The sequence below is a fragment of the Bos indicus genome, chromosome 3 (assembly GCF_029378745.1).
Source record: "Bos indicus isolate NIAB-ARS_2022 breed Sahiwal x Tharparkar chromosome 3, NIAB-ARS_B.indTharparkar_mat_pri_1.0, whole genome shotgun sequence".
NCBI classification, from domain to species: domain Eukaryota; kingdom Metazoa; phylum Chordata; class Mammalia; order Artiodactyla; family Bovidae; genus Bos; species Bos indicus.
This window is the reverse complement of record NC_091762.1, coordinates 104,127,026-104,144,815: the sequence shown is the minus strand read 5'-3', so window position 1 is coordinate 104,144,815 and position 17,790 is coordinate 104,127,026. Positions and strand designations below refer to the sequence as shown.

General features: G+C 42.5%; 1 protein-coding gene across 5 annotated transcripts in view; it reads right to left on the bottom strand.

Moving 5' to 3' along the window:
- FOXJ3 (forkhead box J3) overlaps window positions 1-10,445 on the bottom strand; it is a 126,453-nt gene extending 116,008 nt beyond the window's left edge. For 3 of the 5 annotated variants that reach the window (XM_070786740.1, XM_070786737.1, XM_070786742.1), the window contains exon 1: window positions 9,671-9,843. The gene's annotated coding sequence lies outside the window, so the exon portion shown is untranslated. Of the gene's footprint in view, window positions 1-8,850; window positions 9,427-9,670; window positions 9,844-10,254 lie in introns of those variants that run through there. The other 2 variants (XM_070786738.1, XM_070786739.1) reach the window with 2 other exon arrangements.
- Window positions 10,446-17,790: the final 7,345 nt, after the last annotated feature.

Here is a 17,790-nt window from a genome sequence, read left to right as displayed (position 1 = left end):
ACCGTGTAGTACTGCAGCAGTCACTACTGAAAAGTATTCACGTACAAGTGGACCTGTTAATTCAAACCCTTATTGCTCAAGGATCACCAGCAGAGAGAATAAAAGAAACAAACAAAAAAAGACACTGTATCCATTCTGGAAGAATCAACACAGGGTTTCTTAATTATGCTTCCAAAGCAGAACAGATACAAACAGGTAGGTCATCCACCTCTGTAAGCAGAGCTCCTTAGATAAGGAAATTCTTTAGGTCAATGATTTTCGTATTTTGCAGTAAGAAAAAATAATTATGAAGCCATCAGCTTCTCTCAAAGTCATCTAACCAAACCACTAAAAGGATTAAGTTCTTCAAAGAAATAAGCTAGTCATGCTGCCTTTTAAGTTAAAAACTAGAAAAGAGAAAAAAATAGATGTCTCCGTATGCCTAGGATATCTCTCTGATGTCTCTCCCAAACCAAAAGTGGTCGTCTTTGCCAGCAGGGACCCTATCAGTTACTTGTGTCCCCAGCTTTTAGTACCGTGCCCAGGACATACTAGACGCTGAATAAATAAGCAAACAAATGAGAAAAACTGAGTCCAATGTTGCTGGATGAAAACAAGTACTTAATAAAGTATCACTAACAGTTTTGTTTTTCTTACTAGAAATCTGCCAAGGAAATGAAAGAAAATGAGTAGATTCTTAAATCTAGTTTTTCACTATAAAAGTGCTATTTTTATGTCATTTATTTATATGTAAATCCAAGTTCTTGGTTGCTTCTGGGGGACTAAATTTATTGATCAGCAAAGTTTAAATGACAAATGTCTAATGCAAAGAAAAACCTAAAACATTTAATACACCCACAACTTGACCTATAAGAGTATAATCAAATAATTTATAAAACTGATTTATTAACATAACTGACCAAAAAGCAAAATACTTTTATAATACTACTAAGTGCTTAAATTATTCTTCAAAAGTGCCATGCTTCACATTTTTCAAATTCTCATTTGAACCATAAAAATTAGGTTGTTTTTAGTTAAAAACTAGAAAACAGAAGATTATAAAAATGATTATCTGCTCCTGGTAGAGAACTTGGAAAATAAGACTACCCAATGTAAAAATGCTTTCCTTCCCAGTCTTTTTTTCGATGGAGTTAAAAATTCTTTATATACTGTCACTCTCCCTACCCACTGCACAAGAGAAAACAGATTCACACTATGGCAGTAACCCAAGTATCCTCGGTAAAATCACGTTCCAGGTACAATTTCTCAATCTCTAAATTTTACAGATGTATACTTTCATAAAAATAAGACCAAATCTATTTAGTAATCCTTTGATGTTTCCCTTCTGATTCCATCTTCTTCTTACCTTCAGAATTCACAAAGAATGCAAGCTGAAGTAAAAGTACATCCAACTACTGGAAAAGGATCCAAATTTAACAAAGGAAGACACTGCTCCCAACAGTTTTTGTCCCTCAGTCTGACATCATCATAAGACAAGTTCTACTCCAAGTAGCCCAGGTCCTTTGATGTTCTTAAACTTCAATTTCTACCTCAAAAATCCATGTATGTTCTTCATAAAAATCCTGTCAGCTTTCTACTACAGAGTACAAGACTAGAAACAGAATGCAGGATCCAGGCTACTGTCTCTGCTCTATATAACTGAGTAACACTATGTCAGTCTCAGCCTGTGTCTCATTTTCTCCATTTGTCAAAAGAAGTATTAGTTGCCTTACCTACATCACAGGACTGAGTGAGGCTCCAAAATCTAACAGCTCAGAGAAAAAGCTTTTCATAAAGTATTATTCAAATTAAGGTGGATATCTTTCCAATACACACATGCCCTATAATAAACAGAAAACATGACTTGCCCTGATGCACACAGATGCCATTCCGACAGTGATTCCTATCTATGTACACACTTATGAGACAATACCATCAACAGCTCCTTACACAGGGTAGACAGGTAAAGCATGTCACAAATTCACAGACCCAATCACACTAGCAAAAGCTGATGACATATACTGTTTTCCTGCCATGACAGTCTGCTCCATCTTCATTCAGAAAAGTCAACCTGCTCATGACTGCAACATACTTGACTGCCCTGTCTGTAATTTCCCAAAGTTGTACAGCCAAGCCACAGAAACATTTTAGTTCCCATATACACACCAGCCAAAATCTAGGATCACACTGCACCCCACACCCAATCCTATCTCTCTATAAGCAAACAGAATTTGAAATTGTTATTACGGAGTTTTAGCAGTCTTCCTCTGCTCATCCATTCTCTCACAAATCTATGTTCCACAGTAAGGCCAGGTCTCAGCCTTAGGAAAAAGCCAATTCCAACTTCTGAAATCTTTAATAAGGTCACTGGCACCACATGCCAATTCCAACTTCTGAAATCTTTAATAAAGTCACACTGACACCACATTTTACCAATCAATCAGAACATCAATCTTATATCCTTGACACCACTATACACCTCTGGGCAGGACTCTGTTTAGTAGAATTCATTTACAGGTTTCAGCTTTGTACTCCAGGTAAAAACGTCAACTAAAACTCAGTATACTGGGTAAAGTCTCCTTCAGACACACAGTCATCCTAGGATCATCAGTCAACTCTTCAATAGAATCCATGACATACATATTATTTGAAAATAATGAAAAAATAGCCAATGCTATAGCTTAAATATTTGTGTCCTCCACAAAATTTCTATGTTGAAATCCTAACCCCTAAACATGATATTAGGAGGTGGGGTCTTTGGGAGGTGGCTAGTCATGAAGGCAGAGCCTCCATAAATAGGATTAGCCTCTCATGAGAGAGGCTCCAGGAGGGATCCCTTGCCCTTTCCACACAGCATGAAAGCATCAGTTATGACCTAGGAAGGAGACCCTCACCAGAAGGCACTTGGTCTTAGACTTTTCAGTTTCCAGAAGAGTGAGCAATTTCTGCTGTTTATAAGTTACCTAGTCTGTGGCATTCTGTTACAGCAGCCCAAACAAAGACAGTCAAAATACCAGATTTCTACAGACACTCTCTAAAAACTTCCACCCAAGGACTTTCTCCATCTCCAAAATTATTAGCATTCAATTCAAAAGAGTTTTCTAGGACTATGTTCTAAGCAATAGTGTCTCTTATTGCATCCCATAACAGACTTCTTTACCTGAGAAAGTCAGACTAGGACAATGTTAATGTAGGTCTGATTATACCAAAATGAAGTCACTTAGATTACAGTAAAATTCTGAGAGCAACCAGAGCAGTTTCATAATTATCAGAAACTAACCTTGACAGTGCCAGAGTTCTAACTGAATATGGCCCTAATTATCTTATATCAAATTCATATCTACCCTATATTTTCTCTTGTTACAGTACTAGACACCATATATGAGTCTCATTTGCTCTCCATTTCAGTTCTTTTGTCTCAATTCTATAGAAAATAATCACTTTGAAAAACACTGCATTCTCAGGTTATCAGCTGACATGCCAAGTAAAACAGCAGCCAAAGGTACCTAACTAAAAAGATTACTTAAAATAAGTAGAATTCCATTGTTATAAATACATGTGGTTCCAAATAACAAAGCTATTTCCATATCCCAGCAGATGGCCCACAGTAGTAATGCTTTGTTGATCTGGTTATAACAAATTCTATTAAATCCAAAATCCTGTATAGGAGATGCCTTTTCCAATTTCAGTATAAGTCAATCTCTTTAACCAAAATATTAAGCTTTGGTTCTTGTTATTTGTGCACTAAAATCCATTTATGCCAATTAAGATGGTCAAAATTTTTGACAGTTACTATAAAATGCCTCTGTGGTGTTTTCTGAGTTTTGGGGTGGAGGAGGCAAAGAGTACCTCCATTAAGGACTGAAAGGCTAACTGTTCAAAATGAAAAAGATTCATAGCTAAAGGAAGGCTGAGGAGAGTAGTTATAGTAAGCTTCAGCTGTCCTAAGCCAAGGTTTCTGAGTAGTGGCAATGTGAAAAGCTAAGTGACTAGCAAAGCTGACAGTGAAGAACACTGAAAACACAATTTCTGATTTGAGAGGCTATCAGCAGGGATAAACAGGAAAAAAGGTACCTGGATGCCTAACAACATGTATCTCTGTACACTGAAGTGTTAAAGACCGGTATTTAAAAGAAATGTGGATAAAACGTCAACTTTACTGTTTATTTCCCCAACCAAACTCAAAATCACATCTTCATATTCTGGTCATATCCTTATTTGAAACATTACCCTCTGTTAATTCATAACACAATAACAGTACACTGCAGTGATTAAGAGTCAATGAGTACTGAAAACAGACTGCAGGGGTTCAAATCCTGGCTGTTTCCATTCCCAGCTACATATCCTTAGCCAATTTATCTAACCTCTGTACCTATATCATCTGTAAAATTTTGGTGATAATAAGATCTACCTTCCAGAGTTGTTGTGAGGAATATATGAATAATATAGTCAGAACACTTTGGAGCCCATACTAAAGCCTCAGAATATGTTAGCTATTATCGCTACCTCTATTATCATCATCATATTAATTCCCAGTAAAGTTCTGAAAGAAAGATAGAAATATGAAATGACTTATCTAAATTACAAAGAAGTGACAAAATGCAGTAAGAAAAATCTCATTTTAAATCCTGAAGTTTAATATTAAAAGTTACTCATTCCCTGCTGCTGCTGCTAAGTCACTTCAGTCCTGTCCGACTCTGTGCGACCCCACGGACTGCAGCCCACCAGGCTCCGCCGTCCCTGGGGTTCTTCAGGCAAGAACACTGGAGTGGGTTGCCATTTCCTTCTCCAATGCATGAAAGTGAAAAGTGAAAGTAAAGTCGCTCAGTCATGTCCGACCCTCAGCGACCCCATGGACTGCAGCCCACCAGGCTCCTCCGTCCATGGGATTTTCCAGGCAAGAGTACTGGAATGGGGTGCCATTGCCTTCTCCAACTCATTCCCTAAGCAACGGGATTTTCCAATCTCTCTAATTCTCCCGTAATTCACATAAGGCTCCTTTAAGTTAGAAGAGCAGCATAAAGAAGTGGAAATAGCAACAGACATGCACTAAGATGATCTAATTGCTCCATCACTGACTTCATCTTGGGCAAGTCACCTAATCTAAACTTCAAATTGCTCACCTTAAAAAACACTTTGCCTACCTTACAGGGCTATTGCCTGATACACAGATAACACATGAGAAAACATATGTAAGCCAAAAACACACTATATGAATGTTCACGAGCCATGTGATACTCATCTTCATATCCCCGATGCCTAGCAAAATGCATAGCAGAGGTTACAGTCTAAAAGAAAGCCGTAAGAAGGATGGAGTTGACAGGGTGGGGACTGCAATGATAAAAGAGTAAGAAACTCAAATGTCCATCAACTGAAAAGTAGAGAAACAAAAGGCGGTAGAGCCAGAAGATGGAATCGTGCTGGTGCTTAGTCGTGCCCAACTCTTTGCAAGCCCATGGACTGCAGCCCCCCAGGCTCCTCTGTCCATGGGATTTACAGGCAAGAATCCTGGATTGGGTTACTTTTCCTCCTCCAGGGGATCTTCCTGACCCAGAGATTGAACCCACATCACCTGCACTGGCAGGTGGATTCTTTACCATTGCACCACCTGGGAAGCCCCATACAATAGAATATTCAACAATAAAAAGGAATGAGATATTGACACAATACAAAAATGGACAACCCTTGAAACACTACGCTAAGTGAAAAAAGTCAGACACAAAAGACCATGAGTTGTATGATTCCATTTATACAGAATGTTCAGAAAAGACACATCTACAGAAATGTTAAGTACACTAGCACTTGCTTAGGACTGGGGAATGAAGGGGAAATGGACAGTGACAGCCAATGGACACAGACTTTCTCTTTTGAGATGATGTCTGTGATGACGGCTGCACAATTTGGTGAATACAACAAAAGCCACTGAACTGTACACTTCAAATGGGTGAACTGTATAGTATGTGAATTATGTCAATAAAACCGTTTTAAAAAAAGAAAAATAAGTTTGAGAGAAACTTTAAAGTATAAAATCACTGGCTTTAGAACACAAGGTTGTTTCTTTTTTAATGAAAAAAAGTGAGTTTTCTAATATTTGAGCAGCTCTGACATGTGGACAAGAATGAGACTGAAGGAAACATTAGGAGAAAATACTAAGAATTACCACACTAGACCATAACATCTCTACATGCCTTCTGTAGAAAACAAATCTGGAATCTCTTATCCTTCCTTTCAAAATTCACAGGTTACAAATCACCTCCTGGTCCCAGTTCAATAGTCTTTTCATAATGATCATTGTTTCTGAACTTTAAGACTGCATTTGATACTGTCTACCATATTACCCTTCCTATCCTTGGCTTCTGTGGCACTGATGTACTTCCTGGTTCTTCTCAGAAATGCTTTATCTATTAGCCTATAATGTCACCCACAGTTCCAAACCTCAAAGCTCTTTCGCCATCACACTACTAACCTTCCAACACTCATCTACTCATGTTTTGTTTTTTTTTTTTACTACCAAATACAGCCCTGCTCAATATACAATCTACATTTCATATCATCTTACAGTGATACCCTACAGGATTACTCTATTCAAATCTTGATTATCTTTGCTAAGGCTGGAAAGCAGTGATATGGCTCAACCAAAATAGTTCCTATACATTTTTTCTTTTGAGCAGATCTGTTTTTCTAATTGTTTTGCTTAGGCTAATACTAAACTAGCCTACACTTCCAAGTCAAACCAGCAAGCAGAAAAGACCATCAGGAGTTACAGGAGGCTAATCTTTTATTGAAAAATTGATTGTATACAATCTAAGTGTTAACCATTACCCACCCTGGCTCATTTATCTTTATAGGGACACTTTCCTAATTTCCTCATCATTATCAGCCATTCTCCCAAAATTCTAGCCTTTAATCTTTTAATGTTTAATTTGCCCTCTTCCCTTGGCACACATCCAGATATCACTAAGTTCAAATTAATTTTTACTCCAATATACATCCTCATATATTCTATACATTCTTTCACAGGACAATATAATTTAAAGACTGAATGCATAAGCTCAAAGGTAGAACTGCCTGGATTCAAATTCTGGCTCTGCTGCCTACTCTCTATGGGATTTAGGGCAAATTACTTAACCTTTCTGTAACTCAGTTTCTTCAGTGATAACAACAGCTTATTATAAAGATTTTAGGAGTTAAATACATGTATATAGTTTAAAACACTGTACCCGGCATACAGTACTCTATAAATGCTAGTTACTGTTTTATTCCAAACATCACCATTTTACCTCAGACCCTCATCAGCTTATTCCTAAAATTCTTCAAGAGCCTTCTAGTCAGTCTCCCTACTCCAGAATGCTCAACTAATTATGAAAATCTTCCTCAGGAATATCATCTTACTCCCAATCTTTAGAACCCACAGTGGTACTCCATCAAATTAAACTATATATCCTTAATAAGGTCCTCCATCAATACCTACTCTACCAAGCCTAAACTCATTTATTATTATATTTCACCAATAAGATGCTCTATGCCAATCAAGTTGCTCGGTATCTTCTGTACTGATGCACTGTCAGTGTATGTCTTGGTAAATACCCCTTCACTCTCCTGGAATACATCTCTTGCCTTTTGAAAATTTCAGTTTCTCCAAATCTCACTTTATACCTTTGATTTTGGCTGCACTGTTATCCCAACCAGGAGCTTGATGCTGTATGGAATTCTGAATGATGCATATTATATGTTCTTTCCCTAACAAAAGTGAGAGGAGACCACATATTTTATTTCCTGTGTCTCTTCATACATATCACATAGACTACTTCACACACAGCACAGTATTTTGCAGAAGTACACAAATACTGACTTAATAAATATGCCTCAGAATGTATCAGAACAACCCTCTTTATCTTCCACTGCCCCACCCATACTTAGCACAGTGATGGCAGATAGAATCTGTCTTTAAATATTTTTATTTTACATACACAGAAGGAGACTATACTAACAATTGTACCAGATTTAAAAAAAAAAAGAAAGAGAGAGAATCGTCTAAATCACCCGACCTCATCCAAAAACATAGCTAATAAAAACATGAGGAAGCCCTCATATCTTCAGTAACACAAAACCAAAAACAAGATTCACCTTAACTTCAAGAAACACAAAAAGCAAACAGAAACCTAAAAAAAAAAATTAAATCAAATCTCTAGATGCTACCCAAACATAAAAATGAAAAGGCGCTCACTGCTCGTCTATAAATATGTTTATAGCCTAGGAGAAATAAAAGGCTTCCCTCACTGCTACTGTGGCTTGTTCCCTGTTAAGGGAGCAATCTGTGGTCATAAAAGAGCAAAACACAGGAAGATGGAAACCTTAACCTGGGAGAGACATTAAGGAAAAAAATTACTCAAAACAAATGTTTAAAAAACCAGACAGTACAATGATACTCAATAGAAAGAGAGGGAAAGTGAAATAAAAAAGCACCCACGAAATGGGTGACTCACTGAAACTTATCTAGTGCTGCCTTGCAAGTAAAGAGCTATGCATGTAACACATCCATGACACGCACGCCTGTTTCACTGGCAAACAAAACAGAAAGAAAAAATGTCAGAAAAAGACAAGGCAGATGCCCCATCAATCTCTAACTCGCTGGTCAATCCAACTAAGCTCATTCAGGAATCCAACCAGGAACAGACGTGGATTGCACAATACAGAAAAGAAAAACCTTAGCCAACCATACACAAAAAAGTACAACGGAGAAGTGAAAACTATACACCTCAATGCATCAGCAGCTAGAGCTTATTATTCTGTTTAGGATTAAACTGTAGAGAAAAGAACAAGAGCAGCTCAAGGAAGAGGGGAAAATGTCAATGAAACTAAGTCCCTTACTAGTCTCAATCTCAGAGAGCACAAGTCGTGCTTCTTCCAGCTGCCCAACCGGCGGCCTCGGCACAGCAAATTGACCCTAACACCTTCCACGCCACCCGGAGGAAATCACAGAGGAAAAAACCAGCCCGCTTTAACCTCCCTCCTCACCAGCTGCAAACTGGAGGGGGGTTGGCGGGGGGGGGGGAGACACCCTACCACGTGGGCAGGATGCAACACACACAGGACAGCAACACGTCCGCATGGAACTGCTGCCTCTGCCCAATGCCGATAGAGGACACGGCGACAGGATGGGTGGGAACATAGGCCCCCCGCACGGGCCTCCCCACCCCGAAGGGCACCCCCGACGCGCGAGATGCTGGCCGCCTCGCCGGCCAAAAAGCACCCCGGAGCTTGAAGGGAAGAAGCTGCATCGCGCCGGGGAAGGGGGGCTAGCCCAGGCCAGGGGCAGGTCACGGAGAGAAGACGGAGGCCACTGTCCTCGGACTCGACGCCCCCGGGAATCCCGTCTAGCTCCCTCGGGCCCCGCCTGGGGGAGGGGCGGGAGGCGCGGAGCCGCCGCTTCCCTGCTGAGGGGCAGCAGCAGCTGAGAAGCGCCGCGGGGGAGGGAGGAACCCAGCCCTAGCCGCTCGCCGGGCCTCAGCCTGGGCCCAGGCCCCCTGCCCCGCCCGCCGCCCGCCGCCCGCCCCGCGACGCGGCCGCAGCTGAGAGAACGGAGAGGGCGTCTCGCGGAGGGCAGCCCCTGCCTCCGTCCCGGGAGATGCCCCGGCCCCGCCTCCTCGCCCGCCGCCCCGGCCCGACCGCCCCGGCGGCGGGCGCTCACCTCAGGCTGCGCAGGCCGGGACGGCCCGGCCGAGCCCCCGGCCGCTGTGTGCGTCTCCGCCCCCCGGGAAACGTCCCAACGGCGCCTGGTGCGAGCCGCTGAGGCCCGGAGCAGCGCCGAGAGCGGCGGCGGCAGCGGGAGCAGCCAACATCCGGGGCCGCGTACCCGGAACTACTTCCCGACCAGCTCCCCCGCCCCCGCCTCCCGCGACGTCGCTGCGCCACCGGTACGGCGTCGGCGGCGTCACTGCCCCTCTGCGGTCACTGCTGCGAATATGCGCGCGAGATCCTTCCGCTGGGGCAAATAGTACCCTAGGACTCCGAGCGGGCCCCGGCTTCCGTGAAGCGGGTGTCAGGCAGCCGCAGACAGCTCCGAGCGACTTGTTGAGGCGGGGAGTAGCGGGTTCTCTGTCCCTCAGAGTGGCGGCCAGGAAGTGAAGGCAGTTGGGGCGGCCCTTTAGTTGAGGACAAGAGGAACCTCCGCCTTGAACCCTCCCCAGGGACTCCGGGGCCCTGTGTCCCGGGGGGAAGGGCGCCTTGCGACTTTCCCCCAAGCTCCCTTTACCTCACCGTAGCAACAGCTACCTTAGCCTCTCCGGGACACCGGTTACCGCGGCTTCTACGGCCCCAGCAAAGGCACCTTGGACCTTCACGACACCTCTTCTTCCAGAACGCCACATGTCCCGGGTTCTAGACCCATCTCTCTGCCCGGGCCTCTTCTGTGCCTCGCCTTGGTTTCCTTCTCTTGAAAACAAAGGAGATGAAACTCTAAAGGCCCTTCTGATTGTTAAGCAGCTGCTCAGGTTATGGTCCTTGCTATCAACAGGTGGAGCACTTAGAAGAGTAGTTGGGCGACTTATGAACTTTGGAATTTACTTCTACGTCAGTCTTTACTGAGTTTTTCTCTAAAGTATCTGCCCTGTAATTTCACGTTTAATTACATTCAGACATCGTATTATTTGCTATTGCTTTCTTCATGTTAGTCACATATAGCACCAAGTATGCTTTTGAACTCACAGTAGGTGTTCAATATTTGGAAACTCAGATAACTTGTTAGATGAATACTAGGTTGATTGGATGGGATGAAAAGGAGAGGCCTGAGTGAATTGACCTTGGGAACATCTTTTGACGGACGTAGTCTTGTAGTAACCAGATAAAGACTGCAGGTAAAGAGCTGAGTACCCAATAACTTCAGCCAACATTGAACGCCTGCCATTTACCAAGTAGTACTAGGCCCTGAGGATTCAAATTACTCCTATATCCTTTTATACCTAAGACTCCAGCGAGATTCTGAAGATTAAAAGATTCATTCACTCATCCATCCAACAAATACTTGCTGATCAGGTTGTCAGACCCCATTTTAGTGTTTGGGTTGGATCAGTGACTAGAAGCAGGAAGAGGGTGGGAATACCCTTCCATCTTGGAGCTATCATCTTAAGTATAGAGAGAAAGATGATCAACACAAGAAAAGAATTTGGTATGATAGAAGGTGTTTAGTGCTATGGAGAAAAAAAAAAAAAAAGACCAGGGTAAGAGGTATGAAAAAATCTGGAGGAAGGAAGAAAAGTGGATTTTTTTTTTTTTTTAACATCAAACATTTCTTCATCAATAATTAGTTCATTTACTTCAACTGGACCATGTTAGGTGCAGGGGGGCTTCAGTGAACAATAAGCCAAGGCTCTGCCACTGGTAGAGACCACATGCCAGGTGCTTGCACTTGCCCTCTCCTTCAGTGTTTTCACCAAGTCCCTCAGTTAGAACTCCTGTGTTCATCTTTACAGCTGATGAAGTTGAAGCTGAGAACTGGGACTCAAACTCAGTGTCTTCTGAGTCCAGCTCCCTTTCCAGCTTCACCTCAGTTGAGAACTCATATTTTTCTGTTTCATGCCTTACCTCTTTCATCAAGAAGACTGATACATGAATATAGTTGAATGACATTAGATCTGCATTGGGGCTAAAGGGAGGGAGAAAATAAAATATTTAGAGGAAAACATGGGGGACATCAAAAATCTAGACATGTAGAACAAAGAAAAGGGGTAGCGAAGAAGACTTCAGTTCAGTCGCTCAGTCGTGTCCGACTCTTTGCGACCCCATGGACTGCAGCATGCCAGGCCTCCCTGTCCATCACCAACTCCCAGAGTTTACCCAAACTCATGTCCATTGAGTCAGTGATGCCATCCAACCATCTCATCCTCTGTTGTCCCCTTCTTCTCCTGCCTTCAATCTTTCCCAGCATCAGGGTCTTTTCAAATGAGTCAGTTCTTCACATCAGGTGGCCAAAGTACTGGAGTTTCAGTTTCAACATCAGTCCTTCCAATGAATATTCAGGACTGATTTCCTTTAGGATGGACTGGTTGGATCTCCTTGTGGTCCAAGGGATTCTCAAGAGTCTTCTCCAACACCACAGTTCAAAAGCATCAATCCTTCATTCAGCACTCAGCTTTCTTTATAGTCCTTTATAGTTTCTTTAAGAAGATATAGTGGAAGAAAAATGAAGGTAGATTCATAATAGCTTATTCCAATTCCAACTCCAGTTTTACAGAATGAGATTTTAAATAGAACTATCAGGGAGAACCCAATCCATGAGGCGACTTTAATGAGAAACTTGAAAGAGGTTACGGAGTGAGTCATGCAGTGAATAGTAAAAAGTGTCCAGGCAGAAAGGACAGCTAGGGTAAAGGCCCTGAAGTGAAAGTATTTGTGGAAATGTTAGAAATAGTGGAGGCCAGGACAACTGGAACCAGGTAAGCAAATGAAAGAGGAATGGGAGATAAGGTCAGAGAGTGGGGTCTTGTCGGCCATTGTAAGGATCTTGGCTAAAGTGGACACACTACAGGGCGTGGAACAGAGGAGTGATATGATCTGATTCGTGCTTTCAGAAGATCACCCTGGCTATGTGCTAAGAGTAGATAGCAAGTGGACATTGATGGATGCCAGAGGCTCCATTAGTCAGGTGCAGGATAATAGCTTGGACCAAACTATTAGCAGTGAGTGGGTTAAATAAGATACAGTTTCTATATTTTAAGGACTCACAGTGTAGTGGAAAGCAGATAAGTAATTACAATACACTGTGATAAGGGAAATAGTATCCTGAAGAAGAGGCCACCCTTGCCAGTTTTTCTGACAGAGTAGACATTCCCTCTTCTACCAAGTTGCCAAGGGAGTTGAAAGTTCTGTGTTCTTTGTTGGGTCACTGGGTGGATCCTTGATAACATAGATAACATGTGTCTTCTTCCCAGCCCTTCAGGACTTGAACCCCACTATCATCTGAGTGGTCCTATGAGCAGAAAGTTACTAAAGAACAGTCTGGGTCATGCATTTAAGGAGATGAGCAAAAATGGGATTATCCTTATTTGCCAGAGGAAGAAAACAAGACCAATAGTTAAGGTTTTAATCTGAGACTTGGACTTGGAATCAAGGTCCTCAAACCAGGAATCTCTCTGAGCCACTTGAGTTGAGTCAGCCAGATGATGGAATAAAAGAGTAGAAAGACATTTTGGATAGCTGTCATAATGGGGTTGGAGGCTTGGGAATCAGCAGCCTTTGAGAAGGAAAGAATCACAAGCCCCAGAATGTCAAAGGCTGAGGACCACCCTATCCCCTATGCCACCCCCCAAAAGTTGTAAGGACCATAGCATGGAGTGGGGTGGTTCTGGAATAGTAGTGGCAGGGTTAGCAGGGTGGGCAGGAAAAGCTTAAAGCTCAGATTGGGAATGCAGACTTGGGTTCAACCTCATATTTTACATCTTACTTCCTATGTGCCTACATCAAGTTACTTAGTTTCTCTTTGTCTCTATTTCCAGGTGTATTAAATAGGAAAAATAACCATAGTTGCATAGCAAAAGAGATCATGCACAAGTTGCCATGAAATAAAGGCCCCCAAAGACAGCTACTACTAGGTACAAGGTCAAGTGTCGGCACAGAAAAGAGCAGTTCATAGTCTTGAGAAATGAGAGTGGCCTGGAAGGGAGAGAGTGGAGCGGGAGAGCCCTCAGAAAGAAAATGGTATCCAACTCAGGGGATGATCCTTAAGAGAAATGACATAGAGGTTTTATTGTTTTGTGTTGTTTGCAATCTTTTCCCAGCCTCACCTTGATTATCAGTTCAGTTCAGTCGCTCAGTCGTGTCTGACTCTTTGCGACCCCATGGACTGCAGCACACCAGGCCTCCCTGTCCATCACCAGCTCCCGGAGTTCACCCAGACTCACGTCCATCGAGTCAGTGATGCCATCCAGCCATCTCATCCTCTGTCGACCTTGATTATAAATTTCCTGAAAGAAAATCCCAAACTGGACTGCCATAGCCCTACAAAACCTTAATTCAGCACCAGCAATGTGTCAGTAGCAGGATGTTCAACACTTCACATGACCCACAGCCAAGTAGACTAATGAGGCTTTGCCTGATCCTTTCTCCCTCTTTATTATAAAACAAAAGCAGAAAATAAGGAATGAATTGGTGGTGCTAGTAGTAAAGAACCCACTTGCCAATGCAGGAGATAAAAGAGGCACAGGTTCGATCCCTGGGTCAGGAAGATCCCTGGAGGAGGGCATGGCAACCCATTCCAGTAGTCTTACTGGAGAATCCCATGGACAGAGGAGCCTGGCAGGCTGCAGTCCATAGAGTCACAAAGAGTCAGACATGACTGAAGTGACTTAGCACACACACAAGACCTGCAAAGGGGAGAGAGCCCTTCCCATCATTCCCAGTCCTGGAGGAGCTTTCCAGATTCCCTGGGTATCTTTATATAATACTTTATATTTCATGTACTAGATTAAAAAAAAAAAAAGCTATACAGAGGCTACTAGGAGGCTTTTAGCACCACTAACTGCTATTTAATGATAATACTTGGGTGTTTGGTGTTGGTCACTATGCACACTTAAATAGCATTCAATAACCATTTATCAAGCAACTACTCTATAACAGATATTAGGCTGAACACTACGGAGTCAAGAGGGGATAAGTAAATTCTGTACCTTCAATGGGCTCCTAGGCTTCTGGAAAACAGACGTGTTAACAGTCAATCCCAGTGCAGTTTGTAGAGATTTGTACTTGTGCCACAGGAACAAAGGAAAAGCAAGACTCAACTCTGTCAGGTTAGTTGGGGAGGGGAAGCACCAAAGAGAGCTTCACTCCCATAGGTAAGATTAAGGCCAAGTCTGAATAAATAGGTAGGAATTTGCCACAGGGACAGAAGCAGGGCTGAGGGTAAAGAAAGAAAATTTGGAGTAGAGGAGGAAAGCCTGTGCAAAGTCAGGGATTGGGTGGATACAAGAAAAGTAGAGGCCGCAGAAATTACAGTCTTAAAAGTGGTCATTAAACACTAATGGCTAATGAAAAGAGCTAACTCATGAATCTAGACCATATCGCTCTATGTAAACCATCCATAAATTGAGTTCCTGCCCTCTAGGAGCTTGGTGTTAACCTCAGATTTTGTCACTAAGGCAAAATGTGATCCTTCCCAAACACTCTACTACTTAATCATTCTCACAAGAAAGGAGTAACTTGAACTACATCTCACCAATAGAAAGTGGAAGGCTAAATCTTTTTTCTTAGCAATGAATTTACACTAGTGCGCTCATACCACCTACCTCCCCCATACTCTCCTTCCAACCATCTTCCTTGTAACCACCTGGTTTAAACCTTGGCTTCCCTCCATTCTCAGAATCAACCGACCTAATTAAAAGCATAGTGAAAGACACAAGGGCACTGAGACAGCTGAACAAACAAGAACAAATGCAAAGATTAAATAAGGTACGTACATTACATACAAGCAATGGTGAAGATGAAGTTTGGGTGATGCTAGAAAGGGTGAGTCAGAAGATGTTCAAGTGGAGTGGGGGCAGAGGAACCCGCCTCTCTTCCAGTGACTTAGGAGCATCTCTTGGAATCATAGAAGGAAAGGAACCTGGTGAGCAGGAAAGAGCAGCCAAGATTTGCAGCCCAAAGAATCCTGAAACTCTGGGTACAAACATGGTATTTAGGAAACTATTTGATTTCAAGTTGTGAGCTTCTACCTCTCCATGTCTGATGGGCTAAATAAGAATGATCAAGAAACCCCTATGCTAGAGGAATAGTGGTAGGGAGTGGCTAATATTTATTGTTTCTTGTGTGATTAGGAATGTGGTAGGCCCTTTGCAAATATTTTCGCTTAATCCTTAAAGCAAAACTATGAGGTGGGTCATCCTCATTTTAAAGAAGGGGGAAAACAAATGCTCAGTGGTTTGAGAGTGATGGAGTGGGAATCTGAACCCAGGACTGTGGCTCTAAGCTCATCTTCAAAGACCCTCTAACCGGTCAGTTTACATTAATATGAGAAATGTAACCTGCTGGGTGCTAGCCACTGCAGGAGGGTGTATTTACATCCAAGTACCACTTCAGGAAACCTTTCAAACCATATCAGAGACACAGCTGAGGTGGGAACCTCTACACGAAAAATCCCAAAGAATTCTCTTCATTTTTCCTATTGAAACAAACACAGTCCAAATATTCTTTGCTGAGAGAGGGGGCAGAAGGCTAAAAATCTGTTTGTTTTGCAATCAAGAAAGGGTAAAGCGCTCAAACATTATTGTTCCCAAACATTTCCTGTGTCTCTGGGAGGGTGGATTGTACTTCCCCCGCTCCCTCAGCAACAGGTTTGGTTATGTGACTTGAATTAGTCAGTAAAATGTGAGTGACTGGATGAGCCACCTCCAGGTGGAAGCTTTGCGTCAACCTGGAAGCTTTGAGTCAGAGCACTTCACTTTGTTTTCTTTTCCTGCTGCCCTGATGACCAGCAACGTTCAGGATAGAGAGTGATCCATCTGCCTTCATCCTAGAGGGAAGATCACATGCAGCAAAGCTGACCTGGGAATGACATGCAACCTAAGTGAGGAAACTGACTTTTGCTGATAGGGCCATTGAAAACTGGAAGTTGCTCCTGGCCTTGTTGTTATTGTTTAGTCAATAAGTCACGTCCAACTCTTTGTGACTCTATGGACTGCAGTGTCCAGGCTTCCCTGTCCTTTGTTATATCCCGGAGTTTGCTAAAACTCGGGTCCTTTGAGTCAGTGATGCTATCCAAGGGTCTCATCCTCTGTCATCCCATTCTCCTCCTGCCCTTAATCTTTCTCAGTATCAGGGTCTTTTCCAATGAGTCGACTCTTCACGTCAGGTGGCCAAAGGATTGGAGCTTCAGCTTCAACATCAGTCCTTTCTAATGAATATTCAGGATTGATTTCCTTTAGAATTTGACTGGTTTGATCTCCTTGCAGTCAAAGGCACTCTCAAGAGTCTTCTCCAGCACCACAATTCGAAAACATCAATTCTTTGGCACTCAGCTTTCTTTATGGTCCAACTCTCACATCCATACACGACTGAAAAACCATAGCTTTGACTATACAGACCTTTGTCAGCAAAGTGATGTCTCTGCTTTTTAACAGGTTGTCTAGGTTTGTCATAGCTTTTCTTCCAAGGAACAAGCATCTCTTAATTTCATGGCTACAGTCATTTTGGAGTGTCTGTATGTATGAGCCACCTCCACAGTGATTTTGGAGCCCAAGAAAATAAAATCTGTTACTGTTTCCACTTTGATTGGATGCCAAGATCTTAGTTTTTTGAATACCGAGTTTAAAGCTAGCCTTTTCATGCTCCTCTTTCACCCTCATCAAGAGGCTCTTTAGTTTCTCTTCAGTTTCTTCCATTAGAGTGGTATCACTGCATATCTGAGGTCATTGATATTTCTTCCAGCAATCTTGATTGTGACTCATCCAGCCCAGCATTTCGCATGATGTACTCTGCATATAAGTTAAATAAACAAGGTGACAATATTCAGCCTTGTTGTGTTCCTTCCCCAATTTGGAACCAGTCCGTTGTTCCATGTCCACTTCTAACTGCTGCTTCTTGACCCACATACAGATTTCTCAGGAGACAGGTAAAGTGGTCTGGTATTCCCATCTCTTTCAGAATTTTCCACAGTTTGTTGTGATCCACACAGTCAAAGGCTTTAGCATAGTCCATTAAGCAGAAGTAGATGTTTTTCTGGAATTCTCTTGCTTTTTCTATGATCCAACGGATGTTGGCAATTTGATCTCTCATTCCTCTGCCTTTTCTAAATTCAGCCTGCACATCTGGAAGTTGTCAATA